We start from the raw sequence: 20159 nt of genomic DNA, 5'->3' as shown, positions 1-20159 counted from the left end.
CTGTGTTCCTGTCTGTCATTACCAGTGCTGAGACCATCCTGTGTCTGTAACGAAGGGTGTTGACAATCTTGTGTAACTGTACACTCATAGAACTGGGCTCACACGACATTGTGCAGCAGTGGCGGCTGGTGACAATTGGGGAGGACAGGAGGAAAACCAACCCACTGCGTCATGTTATTTTACACTAGTTGGCTACTTAGCTCTACTTTCTTATGTTCAGGTTATGTTATGTTCTTATGTTCAAATGTAGCAATAATCCAACTAGCAACCCAATGAAGACTTATTCTACAACTAAGGTAAGTTAATGCATCCGAAGTTTATCCCCATCTTCCATAAGGAACAAATATCATGATACCATATATCATATTACAACACAAAGGATGAATATAAAATAGGGGCCAGGTGAACGAGAGGGAAAGACACATCTAATCACTGAGGGCTCTGGATGGGGATGAACCTCATTTGTCACTAGAAGCCTGTCAGTCTCATTAGCGGTGACACAGCACCCAGTACGTTACAGTGGGAAGTTTACACAACACCCTCTCATTTAAAAAGGAAAAACAAAAACCATGAAAATCTGGAATTATCAAAAACAAACGTAAATCTGAAAAATCTAAATGTGGTTCGCAATTTGCACATATAATTTCTCTTTTCTAATGTGGTACTGTATCTATCACTGTCTATCGCTTTACCACCAGTTCGTCACACTCACGTACGATACAGTGGTAGAGAAATTAAGATGAAATTTGGAAATTATCATTGGACGAATGTGATGTCAATATAGTATTCCAGTTGTTGATTGGTTAGGGAGGACGTCCTCCCTTGGAGCATCATTTCATGTGTTTTGGCCAATAACAGATTAGCATGAAAAAAAGGAAGTACAACAGAGGACACTACATGGGGACTTGATCCAACTCTTCAAAATCATGAAAGGCATCGACCACACCAAACCAGATGAGCTTTTCCACATCAGCAGGGACATGCACCCGGGGACACAAATGGAAATTGGGCTTCAAGGCATTCAAGACAGAAAACAGGAAACTCTTCTTCACACAGAGAGGCATCACAATCTGAACAAACTCCCCAGTGATGTGGCTGAAGAGACAATTTGGGAATATTCAAAAACAGACTGGATAGGATCCTTGATCACTTAGTTATTAATGGACACCAAACGAGCACGATGGGGCGAATGGGCTCTCAATTGGACACTTTCTTATGTTCTTATGTAACAAGTTTATTACACAAAATAATAAATACAAGTTTACTAAGAGCTCTCCTCTCATATGAACTGAAGAAAGGAGAAGCCTTATTGCTGATAAATGAGGTTGCAGTCTTATCAATTGGAAGTGATTATATCTAATTAAAATACAGTTGTACAAAATAGTTTACCACATGCATAATAATTAACATAGAGCTAGGTTTATTGCTGATGTTGAACTGTTTGATGTGTTGACTGGTGATGGTCAGTATTCTTCAGGCAGCATATGTTTATCAAAGACATTGAAGTAAGTCCTTAATCAAATACCTGTGCCCCAAAACACACAACCTTTATACTGTGTAACTGTTTTAGCTGATTGAATATCCAGGAAAGCAGTGGCTGAATTAATTAATGTAAAGGCCATAGCTGATTGAATAATTCTAAAGACAGTAGTCGATTTAAATAACCAAAAGACAATCACTGATTGAAATAACCTCTAAAACAGAAATGCATTAGGAACTAATAATTAGTAGCCCCCAGAAGAGGGTAAATACAAGCTAATGATTGCTTTACAGACAAACTGAATTAGCAACATTAAATCATTAATAATATAAAGAAAATAATGAAAGTAAATCTTCCCTCTACAATTTACACTCAAAGGATAGTAACTTAACTGCCACTCTATTCTAGTGGCTCCTCAACATCTACAGTATATGTAATCTTGGATTTGATGTAATTCATTTTGAGTATTTGGACCAGATGTGCTGCACCTGGAGATTGAGGAACACCGTAGTTGCTATATTTAAATGTGTAATGAGCACTGTGGACAGGGTCATGTATTGTAGCTATTCATTGACAGAACTAGAAGATGCAAAGCTAATAGCCCCGAATTGTTGTAATTTAGAAGAAGTTCTATTATACCTCTTCTAATGAGTCCTCTTGCACTGTGTTTACGTTGCCAGCTGATCCTGAGGATGCTGCTGTCAAGGGAGTGACACTGTTACTGAGGACGAGGAGCAACCACGACCACCCAATGTAATCGACAGAGCCCTGCTGATGGAGAGCAGGTGATCATGCATGACCTTGGTGACTTGCCAAATGCATTCGCCATCGTAATGGGACTCCTGTACTGTACAAACTGAATATGGACTACCCCAGATAGCTCAAGTATACATTTGATGGGATGTTTTCCATCGATTTTCCTTCCAGTTGTAAAAGTCAACAATAAAAGTGATCTAATGGACATTTGTTTTTTGGGAGAGCACATTTCCACGTTTTAAACATTGATATAATTACATTATTTTGCAAAGGTGACTGTGCCTCCCCATAGTTTACTAAAACAATAGAGCAATGTGTTTGACCATTTTCTGTCATTGCTCCAGGAGGCTCACTTTGACAAAGCTCGAGAACCCCTGCCTTAAAGCTGTCCTCTCTACCAGCATAGTAACATCATACAGTTTTTGCACTTTCAAATATAATACAATTGATTGATGTTATCTTCAGGGCAAGTACAACGTGTCACACAAATACAGCCTTTTGCTTCCTGAGGAGCAAAGTAATTTGAACAACATTTGGTTACATAAATGTGACAACTAAAGTAGCCTATCATGTCTCTGCCCAAATGTACATCCATAGGTAGCCCTTTGGGCAGATAATATTGGCGCTCAGGTTGGTTGGTACACATGAGGGTTGTGTATTAGCCACTTTACAGGAAAAGTCAATAATAGGTATAGCATGGTCTCAAACAGGACAGGACAACGTTACAGGAAATTTAAAATTAATGTATTCATGTCATTTAATTAAGCTTAATAATAGGAGCAAATCATGTGCAAAATAACACTAGTACTGCAATAAATATACTGCACATCATCAGCTCACTATTTCAAAATATGACCACATACTATCAGAGATAACTCTCCATCTGTGATCATAAAGAATGCAGAGAAATGAAGAAAGAAAGGGAGTTAGGTGATGATTATGAACTAACTTCACACCAAAGGATTGTATATTATCTTTGAATTCCTTCTAAACTAAGTGTGCTTGTTGTGATAGAATGGCATCCATTGCTGAGTTTTCTAATGATTTTACCAAATTACTTTTTCTTTCCAAAAAATCGTTATAGCCTTTTAGAAGCATAAAACAGAAACTATTCAATATTTAACAATGAATTGAGCATTCATTTAGCAATTTAGTTAATCTACATTAACTTTCAACATTTTTCCCCCAAGCAGAATGTATAAGCTTTTATATCATATATCACAGTGATGCACTGTGTACGTCATTTTAACCATAATATATATATATATATATATATATACACACTCACCTAAAGGATTATTAGGAACACCATACTAATACTGTGTTTGACCCCCTTTCGCCTTCAGAACTGCCTTAATTCTACATGGCATTGATTCAACAAGGTGCTCAAAGCATTCTTTAGAAATGTTGGCCCATATTGATAGGATAGCATCTTGCAGTTGATGGAGATTTGTGGGATGCACATCCAGGGCACGAAGCTCCCATTCCACCACATCCGCATACTGGATGTTTTTCCCTTTTCACACCATTCTTTGTAAACCCTAGAAATGGATGTGCGTGAAAATCCCAGTAACTGAGCAGATTGTGAAATACTCAGACCGGCCCGTCTGGCACCAACAACCATGCCACGCTCAAAATTGCTTAAATCACCTTTCTTTCCCATTCAGACATTCAGTTTGGAGTTCAGGAGATTGTCTTGACCAGGACCACACCCCTAAATGCATTGAAGCAACTGCCATGTGATTGGTTGGTTAGATAATTGCATTAATGAGAAATTGAACAGGTGTTCCTAATAATCCTTTAGGTGAGTGTATATATACACACACACACATATCTAAGGATTACAGTCTTGAATAGCTTAGTTTCTTCCTAATGATTTTCATAAAAGCATCTTTAAAATGATCATATTTTCTTGAGGTGTGTATTGGAACATTAAATTCACCTCTTAACAATCTCAGGAAGGGAAAGAGCCATTGAAGTATAACTCTCCAACTGTAATAATGCTTTAGCTTCCACCCAATATTGTGATTTTGTTTGTAAGGAGTTTCCTACAGGACCCAGATTCCTACAGAGTGTTCATACATATACTTGATGAATGGGTATGCTTTAAATCCCATCATTTATTAAACCTAATAAATCTGTGAGTGATGTTATTTTAACGGAGTGTTTGAATAACTTGAAAGCCATCTTTTAGTGTATGGGAGTGTGTTTATGCACAAACAATGTGACACTGGTGTAATGGTCTTTCTCATTGGAATATCCTGTATGTTTTGTGATGTTTGATGAAACTGCTGAAAGATGAGAAATGATCCCACTTTGACAACACGCCACGTCTCAGCTGCTTTGCTTCAGAATTATGCAAACTATTACGTCACAACCCCTGTGGCTGCAGGATGAGGGAGTGAGGTGTGAGTTCTCCTGCATAAAGAGAGAGACTCTGCTCCTCAGCACGACAACACTGACCCACCCAGAGACACCATGAAGACTATGACCATCCTGTTCATCGTTGGCGTGCTCTACAGCAGTAAGTGAAACCTATGACAAATCATCGTCAATAACTCTGTATTGGGCCTAAATGGATTGATTGACAGTGGAATATTGAACTGAGAAGGCAATGTAGACTTGTCCAAAATAACAGCCATCAATGTGAAGATAACATTGTAAACAGAAATTATCAAGAGCTCTTGTAACAGGCAGCCCTAAAAAAATACAATGTCTTTAAAATTGTTTAAAAAGTTGAAGCTATGGTTTATGTAGCTTTTCGGAAACTCTATACAGACTCCAGCATAAAGAAAGCCACCCATTGTGTCTGTGTCAGTCTAGGGCTGTATTGATCCCACACTAATCTGCTTTTAATGCTCTTCTTTTCAGTTTCAGCTGTAGGTGCACTGGCCTACGATGCAATGGGTCCCGAACAGAATCCAATCTACAGATTCTATAAACAAGTGTAGTGAGGTAAGTAGACTGAAAAGTTTCATTATTATTATTATTATTATTATTATTATTATTATTAATAATAATATTTGTATGCTTTATCTGCATCAGACGCCTTTAACAGTGGTTCCTAAATTTCACAGAAAAAGCTGTCTGTTTGCTGTTGTTATATGTAATAAATACTAAATATACAACAACATGTTCTTTACACAGAGACCCCATGAACTGCATAGGCGTTTTTAAGTGATCATGTTCAGAGTTGGAAATTAGTTCTCAGAAATCTTTCTAAGGAGGAGAAAGAGAGAGGGTGGTTCAGAGACCTTGAGTTTTATTATTATTATAACCGATTTGTCTGTGCCGTTCTTTTTCTAGAGTTCATCGGAGGCTGCAGTAATCAAGACCATTCCAGCCGTGCTCTACTGAACCAAGAAACTGTGTAATCGCCTGTATACTAGAATCAGTGAGAAGGCTGTTTGACTAAATAAAATCCCTGTCCACAAAACTGTGTTCCTGTCTGTCATTACCAGTGCTGAGACCATCCTGTGTCTGTAACGAAGGGTGTTGACAATGTTGTGTAACTGTACACTCATAGAACTGGGCTCACACGACATTGTGCAGCAGTGGCGGCTGGTGACAATTGGGGAGGACAGGAGGAAAACCAACCCACTGCGTCATGTTATTTTACACTAGTTGGCTACTTAGCTCTACTTTCTTATGTTCAGGTTATGTTATGTTCTTATGTTCAAATGTAGCAATAATCCAACTAGCAACCCAATGAAGACTTATTCTACAACTAAGGTAAGTTAATGCATCCGAAGTTTATCCCCATCTTCCATAAGGAACAAATATCATGATACCATATATCATATTACAACACAAAGGATGAATATAAAATAGGGGCCAGGTGAACGAGAGGGAAAGACACATCTAATCACTGAGGGCTCTGGATGGGGATGAACCTCATTTGTCACTAGAAGCCTGTCAGTCCCATTAGCGGTGACACAGCACCCAGTACGTTACAGTGGGAAGTTTACACAACACCCTCTCATTTAAAAAGGAAAAACAAAAACCATGAAAATCTGGAATTATCAAAAACAAACGTAAATCTGAAAAATCTAAATGTGGTTCGCAATTTGCACATATAATTTCTCTTTTCTAATGTGGTACTGTATCTATCGCTGTCTATCGCTTTACCACCAGTTCGTCACACTCACGTACGATACAGTGGTAGAGAAATTAAGATGAAATTTGGAAATTATCATTGGACGAATGTGATGTCAATATAGTATTCCAGTTGTTGATTGGTTAGGGAGGACGTCCTCCCTTGGAGCATCATTTCATGTGTTTTGGCCAATAACAGATTAGCATGAAAAAAAGGAAGTACAACAGAGGACACTACATGGGGACTTGATCCAACTCTTCAAAATCATGAAAGGCATCGACCACACCAAACCAGATGAGCTTTTCCACATCAGCAGGGACACGCACCCGGGGACACAAATGGAAATTGGGCTTCAAGGCATTCAAGACAGAAAACAGGAAACTCTTCTTCACACAGAGAGGCATCACAATCTGAACAAACTCCCCAGTGATGTGGCTGAAGAGACAATTTGGGAACATTCAAAAACAGACTGGATAGGATCCTTGATCACTTAGTTATTAATGGACACCAAACGAGCACGATGGGGCGAATGGGCTCTCAATTGGACACTTTCTTATGTTCTTATGTAACAAGTTTATTACACAAAATAATAAATACAAGTTTACTAAGAGCTCTCCTCTCACATGAACTGAAGAAAAGAGAAGCCTTATTGCTGATAAATGAGGTTGCAGTCTTATCAATTGGAAGTGATTATATCTAATTAAAATACAGTTGTACAAAATAGTTTACCACATGCATAATAATTAACATAGAGCTAGGTTTATTGCTGATGTTGAACTGTTTGATGTGTTGACTGGTGATGGTCAGTATTCTTCAGGCAGCATATGTTTATCAAAGACATTGAAGTAAGTCCTTAATCAAATACCTGTGCCCCAAAACACACAACCTTTATACTGTGTAACTGTTTTAGCTGATTGAATATCCAGGAAAGCAGTGGCTGAATTAATTAATGTAAAGGCCATAGCTGATTGAATAATTCTAAAGACAGTAGTCGATTTAAATAACCAAAAGACAATCACTGATTGAAATAACCTCTAAAACAGAAATGCATTAGGAACTAATAATTAGTAGCCCCCAGAAGAGGGTAAATACAAGCTAATGATTGCTTTACAGACAAACTGAATTAGCAACATTAAATCATTAATAATATAAAGAAAATAATGAAAGTAAATCTTCCCTCTACAATTTACACTCAAAGGATAGTAACTTAACTGCCACTCTATTCTAGTGGCTCCTCAACATCTACAGTATATGTAATCTTGGATTTGATGTAATTCATTTTGAGTATTTGGACCAGATGTGCTGCACCTGGAGATTGAGGAACACCGTAGTTGCTATATTTAAATGTGTAATGAGCACTGTGGACAGGGTCATGTATTGTAGCTATTCATTGACAGAACTAGAAGATGCAAAGCTAATAGCCCCGAATTGTTGTAATTTAGAAGAAGTTCTATTATACCTCTTCTAATGAGTCCTCTTGCACTGTGTTTACGTTGCCAGCTGATCCTGAGGATGCTGCTGTCAAGGGAGTGACACTGTTACTGAGGACGAGGAGCAACCACGACCACCCAATGTAATCGACAGAGCCCTGCTGATGGAGAGCAGGTGATCATGCATGACCTTGGTGACTTGCCAAATGCATTCGCCATCGTAATGGGACTCCTGTACTGTACAAACTGAATATGGACTACCCCAGATAGCTCAAGTATACATTTGATGGGATGTTTTCCATCGATTTTCCTTCCAGTTGTAAAAGTCAACAATAAAAGTGATCTAATGGACATTTGTTTTTTGGGAGAGCACATTTCCACGTTTTAAACATTGATATAATTACATTATTTTGCAAAGGTGACTGTGCCTCCCCATAGTTTACTAAAACAATAGAGCAATGTGTTTGACCATTTTCTGTCATTGCTCCAGGAGGCTCACTTTGACAAAGCTCGAGAACCCCTGCCTTAAAGCTGTCCTCTCTACCAGCATAGTAACATCATACAGTTTTTGCACTTTCAAATATAATACAATTGATTGATGTTATCTTCAGGGCAAGTACAACGTGTCACACAAATACAGCCTTTTGCTTCCTGAGGAGCAAAGTAATTTGAACAACATTTGGTTACATAAATGTGACAACTAAAGTAGCCTATCATGTCTCTGCCCAAATGTACATCCATAGGTAGCCCTTTGGGGAGATAATATTGGCGCTCAGGTTGGTTGGTACACATGAGGGTTGTGTATTAGCCACCTTACAGGAAAAGTCAATAATAGGTATAGCATGGTCTCAAACAGGACAGGACAACGTTACAGGAAATTTAAAATTAATGTATTCATGTCATTTAATTAAGCTTAATAATAGGAGCAAATCATGTGCAAAATAACACTAGTACTGCAATAAATATACTGCACATCATCAGCTCACTATTTCAAAATATGACCACATACTATCAGAGATAACTCTCCATCTGTGATCATAAAGAATGCAGAGAAATGAAGAAAGAAAGGGAGTTAGGTGATGATTATGAACTAACTTCACACCAAAGGATTGTATATTATCTTTGAATTCCTTCTAAACTAAGTGTGCTTGTTGTGATAGAATGGCATCCATTGCTGAGTTTTCTAATGATTTTATCAAATTACTTTTTCTTTCCAAAAAATCGTTATAGCCTTTTAGAAGCATAAAACAGAAACTATTCAATATTTAACAATTAATTGAGCATTCATTTAGCAATTTAGTTAATCTACATTAACTTTCAACATTTTTCCCCCAAGCAGAATGTATAAGCTTTTATATCATATATCACAGTGATGCACTGTGTACGTAATTTTAACCATAATATATATATATATATATATATATATATATATATACACTCACCTAAAGGATTATTAGGAACACCATACTAATACTGTGTTTGACCCCCTTTCGCCTTCAGAACTGCCTTAATTCTACATGGCATTGATTCAACAAGGTGCTGAAAGCATTCTTTAGAAATGTTGGCCCATATTGATAGGATAGCATCTTGCAGTTGATGGAGATTTGTGGGATGCACATCCAGGGCACGAAGCTCCCATTCCACCACATCCGCATACTGGATGTTTTTCCCTTTTCACACTATTCTTTGTAAACCCTAGAAATGGTTGTGCGTGAAAATCCCAGTAACTGAGCAGATTGTGAAATACTCAGACCGGCCCGTCTGGCACCAACAACCATGCCACGCTCAAAATTGCTTAAATCACCTTTCTTTCCCATTCAGACATTCAGTTTGGAGTTCAGGAGATTGTCTTGACCAGGACCACACCCCTAAATGCATTGAAGCAACTGCCATGTGATTGGTTGGTTAGATAATTGCATTAATGAGAAATTGAACAGGTGTTCCTAATAATCCTTTAGGTGAGTGTATATATACACACACACACATATCTAAGGATTACAGTCTTGAATAGCTTAGTTTCTTCCTAATGATTTTCATAAAAGCATCTTTAAAATGATCATATTTTCTTGAGGTGTGTATTGGAACATTAAATTCACCTCTTAACAATCTCAGGAAGGGAAAGAGCCATTGAAGTATAACTCTCCAACTGTAATAATGCTTTAGCTTCCACCCAATATTGTGATTTTGTTTGTAAGGAGTTTCCTACAGGACCCAGATTCCTACAGAGTGTTCATACATATACTTGATGAATGGGTATGCTTTAAATCCCATCATTTATTAAACCTAATAAATCTGTGAGTGATGTTATTTTAACGGAGTGTTTGAATAACTTGAAAGCCATCTTTTAGTGTATGGGAGTGTGTTTATGCACAAACAATGTGACACTGGTGTAATGGTCTTTCTCATTGGAATATCCTGTATGTTTTGTGATGTTTGATGAAACTGCTGAAAGATGAGAAATGATCCCACTTTGACAACACGCCACGTCTCAGCTGCTTTGCTTCAGAATTATGCAAACTATTACGTCACAACCCCTGTGGCTGCAGGATGAGGGAGTGAGGTGTGAGTTCTCCTGCATAAAGAGAGAGACTCTGCTCCTCAGCACGACAACACTGACCCACCCAGAGACACCATGAAGACTATGACCATCCTGTTCATCGTTGGCGTGCTCTACAGCAGTAAGTGAAACCTATGACAAATCATCGTCAATAACTCTGTATTGGGCCTAAATGGATTGATTGACAGTGGAATATTGAACTGAGAAGGCAATGTAGACTTGTCCAAAATAACAGCCATCAATGTGAAGATAACATTGTAAACAGAAATTATCAAGAGCTCTTGTAACAGGCAGCCCTAAAAAAATACAATGTCTTTAAAATTGTTTAAAAAGTTGAAGCTATGGTTTATGTAGCTTTTCGGAAACTCTATACAGACTCCAGCATAAAGAAAGCCACCCATTGTGTCTGTGTCAGTCTAGGGCTGTATTGATCCCACACTAATCTGCTTTTAATGCTCTTCTTTTCAGTTTCAGCTGTAGGTGCACTGGCCTACGATGCAATGGGTCCCGAACAGAATCCAATCTACAGATTCTATAAACAAGTGTAGTGAGGTAAGTAGACTGAAAAGTTTCATTATTATTATTATTATTATTATTATTATTATTATTAATAATAATATTTGTATGCTTTATCTGCATCAGACGCCTTTAACAGTGGTTCCTAAATTTCACAGAAAAAGCTGTCTGTTTGCTGTTGTTATATGTAATAAATACTAAATATACAACAACATGTTCTTTACACAGAGACCCCATGAACTGCATAGGCGTTTTTAAGTGATCATGTTCAGAGTTGGAAATTAGTTCTCAGAAATCTTTCTAAGGAGGAGAAAGAGAGAGGGTGGTTCAGAGACCTTGAGTTTTATTATTATTATAACCGATTTGTCTGTGCCGTTCTTTTTCTAGAGTTCATCGGAGGCTGCAGTAATCAAGACCATTCCAGCCGTGCTCTACTGAACCAAGAAACTGTGTAATCGCCTGTATACTAGAATCAGTGAGAAGGCTGTTTGACTAAATAAAATCCCTGTCCACAAAACTGTGTTCCTGTCTGTCATTACCAGTGCTGAGACCATCCTGTGTCTGTAACGAAGGGTGTTGACAATGTTGTGTAACTGTACACTCATAGAACTGGGCTCACACGACATTGTGCAGCAGTGGCGGCTGGTGACAATTGGGGAGGACAGGAGGAAAACCAACCCACTGCGTCATGTTATTTTACACTAGTTGGCTACTTAGCTCTACTTTCTTATGTTCAGGTTATGTTATGTTCTTATGTTCAAATGTAGCAATAATCCAACTAGCAACCCAATGAAGACTTATTCTACAACTAAGGTAAGTTAATGCATCCGAAGTTTATCCCCATCTTCCATAAGGAACAAATATCATGATACCATATATCATATTACAACACAAAGGATGAATATAAAATAGGGGCCAGGTGAACGAGAGGGAAAGACACATCTAATCACTGAGGGCTCTGGATGGGGATGAACCTCATTTGTCACTAGAAGCCTGTCAGTCCCATTAGCGGTGACACAGCACCCAGTACGTTACAGTGGGAAGTTTACACAACACCCTCTCATTTAAAAAGGAAAAACAAAAACCATGAAAATCTGGAATTATCAAAAACAAACGTAAATCTGAAAAATCTAAATGTGGTTCGCAATTTGCACATATAATTTCTCTTTTCTAATGTGGTACTGTATCTATCGCTGTCTATCGCTTTACCACCAGTTCGTCACACTCACGTACGATACAGTGGTAGAGAAATTAAGATGAAATTTGGAAATTATCATTGGACGAATGTGATGTCAATATAGTATTCCAGTTGTTGATTGGTTAGGGAGGACGTCCTCCCTTGGAGCATCATTTCATGTGTTTTGGCCAATAACAGATTAGCATGAAAAAAAGGAAGTACAACAGAGGACACTACATGGGGACTTGATCCAACTCTTCAAAATCATGAAAGGCATCGACCACACCAAACCAGATGAGCTTTTCCACATCAGCAGGGACACGCACCCGGGGACACAAATGGAAATTGGGCTTCAAGGCATTCAAGACAGAAAACAGGAAACTCTTCTTCACACAGAGAGGCATCACAATCTGAACAAACTCCCCAGTGATGTGGCTGAAGAGACAATTTGGGAACATTCAAAAACAGACTGGATAGGATCCTTGATCACTTAGTTATTAATGGACACCAAACGAGCACGATGGGGCGAATGGGCTCTCAATTGGACACTTTCTTATGTTCTTATGTAACAAGTTTATTACACAAAATAATAAATACAAGTTTACTAAGAGCTCTCCTCTCACATGAACTGAAGAAAAGAGAAGCCTTATTGCTGATAAATGAGGTTGCAGTCTTATCAATTGGAAGTGATTATATCTAATTAAAATACAGTTGTACAAAATAGTTTACCACATGCATAATAATTAACATAGAGCTAGGTTTATTGCTGATGTTGAACTGTTTGATGTGTTGACTGGTGATGGTCAGTATTCTTCAGGCAGCATATGTTTATCAAAGACATTGAAGTAAGTCCTTAATCAAATACCTGTGCCCCAAAACACACAACCTTTATACTGTGTAACTGTTTTAGCTGATTGAATATCCAGGAAAGCAGTGGCTGAATTAATTAATGTAAAGGCCATAGCTGATTGAATAATTCTAAAGACAGTAGTCGATTTAAATAACCAAAAGACAATCACTGATTGAAATAACCTCTAAAACAGAAATGCATTAGGAACTAATAATTAGTAGCCCCCAGAAGAGGGTAAATACAAGCTAATGATTGCTTTACAGACAAACTGAATTAGCAACATTAAATCATTAATAATATAAAGAAAATAATGAAAGTAAATCTTCCCTCTACAATTTACACTCAAAGGATAGTAACTTAACTGCCACTCTATTCTAGTGGCTCCTCAACATCTACAGTATATGTAATCTTGGATTTGATGTAATTCATTTTGAGTATTTGGACCAGATGTGCTGCACCTGGAGATTGAGGAACACCATAGTTGCTATATTTAAATGTGTAATGAGCACTGTGGACAGGGTCATGTATTGTAGCTATTCATTGACAGAACTAGAAGATGCAAAGCTAATAGCCCCGAATTGTTGTAATTTAGAAGAAGTTCTATTATACCTCTTCTAATGAGTCCTCTTGCACTGTGTTTACGTTGCCAGCTGATCCTGAGGATGCTGCTGTCAAGGGAGTGACACTGTTACTGAGGACGAGGAGCAACCACGACCACCCAATGTAATCGACAGAGCCCTGCTGATGGAGAGCAGGTGATCATGCATGACCTTGGTGACTTGCCAAATGCATTCGCCATCGTAATGGGACTCCTGTACTGTACAAACTGAATATGGACTACCCCAGATAGCTCAAGTATACATTTGATGGGATGTTTTCCATCGATTTTCCTTCCAGTTGTAAAAGTCAACAATAAAAGTGATCTAATGGACATTTGTTTTTTGGGAGAGCACATTTCCACGTTTTAAACATTGATATAATTACATTATTTTGCAAAGGTGACTGTGCCTCCCCATAGTTTACTAAAACAATAGAGCAATGTGTTTGACCATTTTCTGTCATTGCTCCAGGAGGCTCACTTTGACAAAGCTCGAGAACCCCTGCCTTAAAGCTGTCCTCTCTACCAGCATAGTAACATCATACAGTTTTTGCACTTTCAAATATAATACAATTGATTGATGTTATCTTCAGGGCAAGTACAACGTGTCACACAAATACAGCCTTTTGCTTCCTGAGGAGCAAAGTAATTTGAACAACATTTGGTTACATAAATGTGACAACTAAAGTAGCCTATCATGTCTCTGCCCAAATGTACATCCATAGGTAGCCCTTTGGGCAGATAATATTGGCGCTCAGGTTGGTTGGTACACATGAGGGTTGTGTATTAGCCACCTTACAGGAAAAGTCAATAATAGGTATAGCATGGTCTCAAACAGGACAGGACAACGTTACAGGAAATTTAAAATTAATGTATTCATGTCATTTAATTAAGCTTAATAATAGGAGCAAATCATGTGCAAAATAACACTAGTACTGCAATAAATATACTGCACATCATCAGCTCACTATTTCAAAATATGACCACATACTATCAGAGATAACTCTCCATCTGTGATCATAAAGAATGCAGAGAAATGAAGAAAGAAAGGGAGTTAGGTGATGATTATGAACTAACTTCACACCAAAGGATTGTATATTATCTTTGAATTCCTTCTAAACTAAGTGTGCTTGTTGTGATAGAATGGCATCCATTGCTGAGTTTTCTAATGATTTTACCAAATTACTTTTTCTTTCCAAAAAATCGTTATAGCCTTTTAGAAGCATAAAACAGAAACTATTCAATATTTAACAATGAATTGAGCATTCATTTAGCAATTTAGTTAATCTACATTAACTTTCAACATTTTTCCCCCAAGCAGAATGTATAAGCTTTTATATCATATATCACAGTGATGCACTGTGTACGTCATTTTAACCATAATATATATATATATATATATATATACACACTCACCTAAAGGATTATTAGGAACACCATACTAATACTGTGTTTGACCCCCTTTCGCCTTCAGAACTGCCTTAATTCTACATGGCATTGATTCAACAAGGTGCTGAAAGCATTCTTTAGAAATGTTGGCCCATATTGATAGGATAGCATCTTGCAGTTGATGGAGATTTGTGGGATGCACATCCAGGGCACGAAGCTCCCATTCCACCACATCCGCATACTGGATGTTTTTCCCTTTTCACACCATTCTTTGTAAACCCTAGAAATGGATGTGCGTGAAAATCCCAGTAACTGAGCAGATTGTGAAATACTCAGACCGGCCCGTCTGGCACCAACAACCATGCCACGCTCAAAATTGCTTAAATCACCTTTCTTTCCCATTCAGACATTCAGTTTGGAGTTCAGGAGATTGTCTTGACCAGGACCACACCCCTAAATGCATTGAAGCAACTGCCATGTGATTGGTTGGTTAGATAATTGCATTAATGAGAAATTGAACAGGTGTTCCTAATAATCCTTTAGGTGAGTGTATATATACACACACACACATATCTAAGGATTACAGTCTTGAATAGCTTAGTTTCTTCCTAATGATTTTCATAAAAGCATCTTTAAAATGATCATATTTTCTTGAGGTGTGTATTGGAACATTAAATTCACCTCTTAACAATCTCAGGAAGGGAAAGAGCCATTGAAGTATAACTCTCCAACTGTAATAATGCTTTAGCTTCCACCCAATATTGTGATTTTGTTTGTAAGGAGTTTCCTACAGGACCCAGATTCCTACAGAGTGTTCATACATATACTTGATGAATGGGTATGCTTTAAATCCCATCATTTATTAAACCTAATAAATCTGTGAGTGATGTTATTTTAACGGAGTGTTTGAATAACTTGAAAGCCATCTTTTAGTGTATGGGAGTGTGTTTATGCACAAACAATGTGACACTGGTGTAATGGTCTTTCTCATTGGAATATCCTGTATGTTTTGTGATGTTTGATGAAACTGCTGAAAGATGAGAAATGATCCCACTTTGACAACACGCCATGTCTCAGCTGCTTTGCTTCAGAATTATGCAAACTATTACGTCACAACCCCTGTGGCTGCAGGATGAGGGAGTGAGGTGTGAGTTCTCCTGCATAAAGAGAGAGACTCTGCTCCTCAGCACGACAACACTGACCCACCCAGAGACACCATGAAGACTATGACCATCCTGTTCATCGTTGGCGTGCTCTACAGCAGTAAGTGAAACCTATGACAAATCATCGTCAATAACTCTGTATTGGGCCTAAATGGATTGATTGACAGTGGAATATTGAACTGAGAAGGCAATGTAGACTTGCCAAAATAACAGCCATCAATGTGAAGATAACATTGTAAACAGAAATTATCAAGAGCTCTTGTAACAGGCAGCCCTAAAAAAATACAATGTCTTTAAAATTGTTTAAAAAGTTGAAGCTATGGTTTATGTAGCTTTTCGGAAACTCTATACAGACTCCAGCATAAAGAAAGCCACCCATTGTGTCTGTGTCAGTCTAGGGCTGTATTGATCCCACACTAATCTGCTTTTAATGCTCTTCTTTTCAGTTTCAGCTGTAGGTGCACTGGCCTACGATGCAATGGGTCCCGAACAGAATCCAATCTACAGATTCTATAAACAAGTGTAGTGAGGTAAGTAGACTGAAAAGTTTCATTATTATTATTATTATTATTATTATTATTAATAATAATATTTGTATGCTTTATCTGCATCAGACGCCTTTAACAGTGGTTCCTAAATTTCACAGAAAAAGCTGTCTGTTTGCTGTTGTTATATGTAATAAATACTAAATATACAACAACATGTTCTTTACACAGAGACCCCATGAACTGCATAGGCGTTTTTAAGTGATCATGTTCAGAGTTGGAAATTAGTTCTCAGAAATCTTTCTAAGGAGGAGAAAGAGAGAGGGTGGTTCAGAGACCTTGAGTTTTATTATTATTATAACCGATTTGTCTGTGCCGTTCTTTTTCTAGAGTTCATCGGAGGCTGCAGTAATCAAGACCATTCCAGCCGTGCTCTACTGAACCAAGAAACTGTGTAATCGCCTGTATACTAGAATCAGTGAGAAGGCTGTTTGACTAAATAAAATCCCTGTCCACAAAACTGTGTTCCTGTCTGTCATTACCAGTGCTGAGACCATCCTGTGTCTGTAACGAAGGGTGTTGACAATGTTGTGTAACTGTACACTCATAGAACTGGGCTCACACGACATTGTGCAGCAGTGGCGGCTGGTGACAATTGGGGAGGACAGGAGGAAAACCAACCCACTGCGTCATGTTATTTTACACTAGTTGGCTACTTAGCTCTACTTTCTTATGTTCAGGTTATGTTATGTTCTTATGTTCAAATGTAGCAATAATCCAACTAGCAACCCAATGAAGACTTATTCTACAACTAAGGTAAGTTAATGCATCCAAAGTTTATCCCCATCTTCACACTCACGTACGATACAGTGGTAGAGAAATTAAGATGAAATTTGGAAATTATCATTGGACGAACGTGATGTCAATATAGTTTTCCAGTTGTTGATTGGTTAGGGAGGACGTCCTCCCTTGGAGCATCATTTCATGTGTTTTGGCCAATAACAGATTAGCATGAAAAAAAGGAAGTACATTAAATTGATAGAAGAGATCCAACCCTCAGGAGGACAGCAGGAGCCCATCCTCCTCTGCCCCCCACCACCACTTCACACAAATGAAGCATTTTAATCAGAATTTCAATAAGGTTTTTTTCCAAAGAAGAGAGACATTATTTTATAAATGATACTGAGATTTGGTAATGGTTTATTTCAACCAAATACTCTTTTTTTATAGTTTGATCTCCCTCTTGCCTCTCACAAATAGAGGAGGAGCAACCTCCTCTGCCTCTATGGACCAGCCTCCTCTGTGTGCAGCCTTTTCAAAATCAAACAAGAACTTCGCTGTCCGATTCTTAGAGAAACTCTGGCCAATTTGACGTCTTAGGTGTACTTTGTCAAAGTCACAATGAATATTGTATTCTCTGACTTTACTGATTTCAGGAGACCCACATTGTTTCTTGTTTCCCTGGATATGGGCATCTGCTATGAAATATATAATAATAATAATAATAATAATAATAATAATAATAATAATAATAACAATAACAATAATAATAATAATAATAATAATAATAATAATAATAATAATAATAATAATGTGGCTCCTGTAGTCTGTGGCATTGATTTTTCAATGTTGCCAATAAACACTTTGGTTGTTTCTATTGTTAATGTAAAAAGTAAGGAAAGCACACATTTTCTATCAACATTGATTTCAGCATTGAAATCATTGAAAAAGCATTGAAAAAGGTTATCTGTAACACATTGTAAATAAACCTTTGAAACAGAGGTGTATGAATCCTCCACAAGTAAGAGAAAGAGCAGGTTATCTACAAAGGGAGGATATCACACCAACGTTAACAATGCATGTTAGCTGGTGCCTCCTTGAAATCATATTATAAATTCTTGTTTCTGGAAAAACAATATTAACATTTCAATAAGCTCCATAAAAACGAATAGGAAAACGTCTCCGGATCTTCTCTTGCTTCATCACAGTGCATTTTAAAATGCTCATTATTACAATCATAACTAGGGCCCTACCAAATTCTTGACCGTGAAAAACGTGTCACAGACCGTGAACTATGGTCTCCTCCGTGAAATGTTGAAAAAAAATGTTGGAATTTGTACCATATATAAAATCCAATGTAGTAGTGTTACGTGTTCCAGACGCGATTCATATTCTGTTTCGTTAAGTAGAAAAAAAGAAAGGTGATTAATTGGACAGGATTAATTGATTTACAGTTTTCAGATGCAAATAACACTCAGGGCTCAACTCACGGATTGGTAGATATGGGCATCTGGGGCGGGTTTAGATCATAGTCATTTCAATTCATAGTCTACCGTAAAAAAAGTGAAATTATTTCAAAATGAGTGTCCAAAGCAAGTCGAAAACCTCTACAGTGATTACTGCAGCAGATCGTGTCAAAGAATTTGGAAGTCAGATTCTATATGCCGATGGTGGTTTTGTACAAGCTGCAATGTTTTTGTTGGATCACACGCGACGGGCAACGATTCGGCGCCACTTAGATTCAGAAAGTCATCGAAGCACAAAGAGGGCAGCAGATTGCAATGCATTGGTAAATGACATGGTAAAAAAACAAAAAACAATTTCATCACTTTTTATGAAAACGACACACAGCACTGACAGCCGTCATCTCGCTACAATGGACTTGTGGATGCATTTGCAAGTGCTAATATACCGTTGGAAAAACTTGATCACCCAAAACTGCGTGAATTCATTCAAAAGAATGTACAAAATGCTGGTTGTTTACCATGTGCGAATAAACTACGACAGGATTACATTCCTAAAGTTTTTTGTGCACATTTTGAGGAAATTAAGTCTCTAATTAATTCATGTGAGTCTTTTGCAATTGTTACTGACAAGTCTACTGATGAGCAAGACAACTCCGTTCTGCATGTTCTGTTTGAAGACCGAAAATGTACAAACAGAAAAGATAAAAACTGTGCTCGCTGACTGCGCTTACTTGGATGCCGTAAACTACACTACAGTTTCTCAAGCGATCATTCAAACGGTTTCAAAATACGGAGCGGACTTTGACAAAGTATCTGCTTTCATAAGCGACAATGCGACTTACATGACAAAATCATTCAAATCTGTACTCCAAGGTCTAATGCCAAATGCTGTCCACATTACATGTAACGCATATATAATTTGACTCGTCAGTGAGCTGTGGAAGTGCGAGTTTGGCAAAGTTGACAAACTGGTCAGTTACATTAAGAAGCTATTTAAACACTGTCCTAGCCACAAACTTCGATACCAGCACCATAATGCAAACGCAAATGAATTCGGGGGGAACAAAAAGTTGCACTCGCCAGTAATTACTCGTTGGGATTCGTGATTTCGAGCTGTACAGTACCATGCAGCTCACCTGAAGTACTACTCTGAGTTTGTCTCAGAAGAGCTAGCGCTCACCCTGAAAACACAGGTTTTAACAGAACTTTCAACCCTTCTAAACGATGCTCTCCTGAACGAGGAAATTCAGTTTGTTGCAACACATGCTACATGACTGATGGACTTAATCACTTGGCACGATCCATGAAGCTTACAACAAAGTAATGGATCTGCTGTCCTGGGCTGAAGCACAGTCAAGCGAAAATCACTCCGACAACACTGAATTAAATGTCAGTGCTCAGCAGGTGTTTTGGGGC

The 20159-nt window shown here is 37.9% G+C and overlaps 3 long non-coding RNA genes across 3 annotated transcripts; all 3 read left to right on the top strand.

Annotated features, from left to right (window-relative positions):
• The first annotated feature begins 4616 nt into the window (after positions 1-4616).
• On the top strand, positions 4617-5672 carry LOC136754001 (uncharacterized). The gene is made up of 3 exons (XR_010817479.1): positions 4617-4760; positions 5108-5191; positions 5543-5672. It is a non-coding gene; the product is annotated as an uncharacterized LOC136754001 (long non-coding RNA).
• A 4624-nt stretch (positions 5673-10296) lies between these two features.
• Positions 10297-11352, top strand: LOC136754000 (uncharacterized). Its single transcript, XR_010817478.1, has 3 exons — positions 10297-10440; positions 10788-10871; positions 11223-11352. It is a non-coding gene; the product is annotated as an uncharacterized LOC136754000 (long non-coding RNA).
• A 4616-nt stretch (positions 11353-15968) lies between these two features.
• LOC136753999 (uncharacterized) lies at positions 15969-17017 on the top strand. Its single transcript, XR_010817477.1, has 3 exons — positions 15969-16112; positions 16459-16542; positions 16888-17017. It is a non-coding gene; the product is annotated as an uncharacterized LOC136753999 (long non-coding RNA).
• Positions 17018-20159: the final 3142 nt, after the last annotated feature.

Source organism: Amia ocellicauda, chromosome 7, assembly GCF_036373705.1.
Source record: "Amia ocellicauda isolate fAmiCal2 chromosome 7, fAmiCal2.hap1, whole genome shotgun sequence".
Lineage (NCBI taxonomy): Eukaryota > Metazoa > Chordata > Actinopteri > Amiiformes > Amiidae > Amia > Amia ocellicauda.
Note: the sequence above shows the minus strand (reverse complement) of the source record. Positions and strands in the feature narration are given on the sequence as shown.